Source organism: Lupinus angustifolius, chromosome LG13 (genome assembly GCF_001865875.1).
Source record: "Lupinus angustifolius cultivar Tanjil chromosome LG13, LupAngTanjil_v1.0, whole genome shotgun sequence".
Taxonomy (NCBI): Eukaryota; Viridiplantae; Streptophyta; class Magnoliopsida; order Fabales; family Fabaceae; genus Lupinus; species Lupinus angustifolius.
In genome coordinates this window covers 14350951-14354804 of record NC_032021.1, presented here as the reverse complement: position 1 = coordinate 14354804, position 3854 = coordinate 14350951, and positions in this window count along the sequence as shown.

Sequence of the window (3854 nt, the reverse complement as noted above, 5' to 3'; positions counted from 1 at the left end):
CAATAAATTTATTTGTTAAAACACCTTTTAATATACAAAAGTAATGAAAGTAACTTACTAACTTTTATTTATTATTTTTTACATTCTGTAATTTATTTATTCTCGAAGGAATAACTTATTCACATGATTATTAGAAGTAAGTTGTAACTGGAATATTCTTGAAACCATTATACTGGCGTTGGAATTTATTTCAACAAAGTCGAGATGGCGAACAAAGAATAAAACCGAGTTCACTTACTTAATCAAATAAAAAGGAAACACACCGAAATGAGGGAATTTCCGCTTTCAACAAATTGGCACTACTGTTGAGAGGGGAAAACCTCCTCAAAAATATCTTTCAACAACCATTCCATTTGTAGGTGGAGACATGGTATTTTTGAAGGGTGAGTAGGGTAGGGTTAATAGGACCTGGACTAATATGTTCCATTTTTTGGAGTAAAGAAATCGGGAAGGATTTGGAAGTATTTCGATTTTTGAAGTAATTCGGATTTGGAAGGATTTAGTGTGAGAATGAAAGGGAGATGATTACGTATTTATAGTCAATTGATGTCGTGTATGAGGTCCACGACTTTGGTGGAAGTCATGTATGGGGTCCACGACTTTGGTGGAAGTCGTGTATGAGGTCCACGACTTCAAAGCCGATACTGGAAGTTGTGCCCTTACCTTGCTTGATTCCCTAGCCCATGCCCTAGCCTAGACCAAACTCATGGATAAGGTGTACAAATTCGATTGAAGTCGTGGATGTGAAGTGCGACTTCTGTTGAAGTCGTTTCACTTACCCTGGGGCATTTATGTCACCACTCGATGATTCAAAAAAACAGTAAAGAACCTGCTTTGAACTCGTGGATGGGGACCACGAGTTTCATTTAATCTGCGCCAATCTCGTGGATCTGGTCCACGACTTCCACCTTTGTAAACGAAAAACTAGAATTTTCTGGTGGGAATTGAAGGGTTTGTATTTATTGATAGAATTGAAGTGTTTGATGAGATTTAATGGTGTGTAGGTTGTATTTAATTAGTGTATATAGTAGGGTTTATTGTATTTAAGTAGATTTTATTGTATTTAATTATGTTTTAGGGAATGTAATTATGGTTTACTGTATTTAAGTAGAGTTTATTGTATTTAATTAGGTTTTTAGGAATGTAATTAGGGTTTATTGTATTTAATTAGGGTTAGAGTATTTAATTAGGTTTTAAGGAATGAAGTTAGGGTTTATTGTATTTAAGTAGAGTTTATTGTATTTAGGTTTTAAGGAATGTAATTAAGGTTTATTGTGTTTAATTAAGGTTAGGGTATTTAATTAGGTTTAAAGGAATGAAGTTAGAGTTTATTGTATTTAAGTAGAATTAGAGTATTTAATTAGGATTAGGTTTTTTAATTAGGGTTAAGGTATTTAATTACAGTTAGGTTATGTACTTAGGTTGTAGGGTTCATAATTAGGGTTAGGTTATTTACACAAGTTAATGTTACACAATTCGAATGTAAGAGTACTTAGAATTTCTATATATTACACAAGTTAATGTTACATAATTTGAATTTCAATATATTACACAAGTGCTAAAATTACATAAGTTAGGTTTGCCTTGAACTTTGACCGACTTCCTTCAGTCCTACACCATCCACATTTTTTTAATTTGTTGGGATTGAGAATCATCCATCTCATTGTGTATGCGTGTATTTTTTGGTCTTTCAGTATGGTTCCTACGCATAAGCGGATTAGGAATGAAGGTTGGACCTGAAAATTGAGGCCAATATTCTTCATTACCAATGAGTTGAAACTCATGTCCATAAACCTTTAGTAAGTTCTCTAACCGAAACTAATGTCCATATGTCCGAAGATTGTAGAAAAACTATTCCCATGCTTCTTTGGTCTCTCCTTCTATAATGACAAATGCTACTGGAAATATACGTCTATTACGATCTTCTGAACTAGCTATTAGCAATGTTTCAGTATATTTTCCAATCGAGAATATGCCATCCACTTGAAGGATTTTTTTGTAGAAAGAAAATTCTTCAATGCATGGCTTGAAAGCCCAAAATATCCTATCAAGAATTAAAGTATTATGTTCTTCATGATTAGATACTGAATATCTTATAATTGTATTTGGTGCATAATATTGGACATCATTCAACCAGTGAGGTAACTCCTTGTACCATCCCTCCCAATCACCATAAATTTGGGACATGTTTATTTGTTTAGTAGACCAAGTCTTCCTATATGTCACCATATAACCAAAACGAATGACTACTTCTTTCACTAATGCTTTAAGTGGTATACCAGGATCTTCAAATACTAATTGAATAATATAGTTTGTGATGAATGATGATTTCAATTTCGTGTGATCTTAAGAAATATTAGTGGATACACAAGTGTGTCTTCCACTAATTTTTCTAATCTCCCAAATATCATGCTTCACACTTTTCGATGCACAAATTCCCCATTCACACCCAACACAATAACATTTACATTTTGCAACATATCTATCTGGCCTAGACTCATCCACATAGTAATCAATAGAATTTCTAATATGAAATTGTTTTACAGCATTTATTGTTGCTTCCTTTGATTCAAATTGCATACCAACAAACATATCATTATCAATATCATTACTTATGTAACTACTTGCATATGGAAAATCTTGTCCAGACTGATAATCAACGTTAGCGAGTAGCATATGTTATGCCAACCGGTTCACTGGTGGTAATCTGAACATCATCATCATCACCATATAGGTCAATGTCCTCCTCATCACTAAAATCACTAACAATATCTCTAATAATGACCATCTACATATAAACATAGAGTAACATTAAATAAATTAATACAACTAAATGAACTTAAAAACATAAAATATTTTTAGTTACCTTGTATAATGACACTTCTTCAATTAGGAATTACTATTCTTAGAAGATAATAAACTACTCTCCAAATTTTTCTTCCTTCAGTGTGGTTTAAGATGGGGGCAGAGGGTGTATATATTTTGTTCGGATCTCGTGCATCATATACAAAACTTGGATCTTGTGTTCTTCGTCCACGACATTGACATGGAAGTCGTGTTCCCTGTCCACGACTTCTATCAACTCTGACACAGCGTAAGAATCTCGTGCCTTTGAGGCATGAGATGGTAGGAATGTCATATTCCTGGTCCACGACTTCCCTAAAGTCGTGGAATCCATCCACGAGTTCCACAAAATTTACACTATTTCCGTACTTATTTCGAAGTTTATACTAAATGTGTGATAGTGTAGGTTGACTATACTATCCACGTAAATTTTCCTCAAATCTACACATAGGTACACATCATAAGTAATAGTGTACTATATTGACTTACCATGAGAACGCTTATCAATTATTATATGAGTGTATGTGGTCATTTGACCATAATCGAATGATATAAGGTTGCATTTGGATATGTGACAAGCCATGTAAAGAGATGTAAATGATATAGATTCATCGTATATAATATGAGATATATCCTTGGGATCCTTTATCGAGTGAGATTGCGAAATTCCTATAAGAAAACGAAACTATGGAGTGAAAGAGATTCAAGATCTCAAAGATAGAATTTAATGAATAAGAAACACTTTATTGATGAGAAAAATATGAAAATGAAGAAAGAACTAATTCTTTATGATTGATACAAAAGATGATTCATAAAAAGAGAAAAATGTGTCTATTTATAACCTAAGATATCCTAACCATATCCTAACCGACTTTAACTAATTAAAAGACATGTGATGGATCTTGTAATAGTAGCCTCGCTCAAGCTAGAGGGTCGCTCAAACCATATTTTGCCCTATCACCTAAGTGTCATCTGGTGCTCAAGCGACAAATCCAAGAATTGTAATGCCA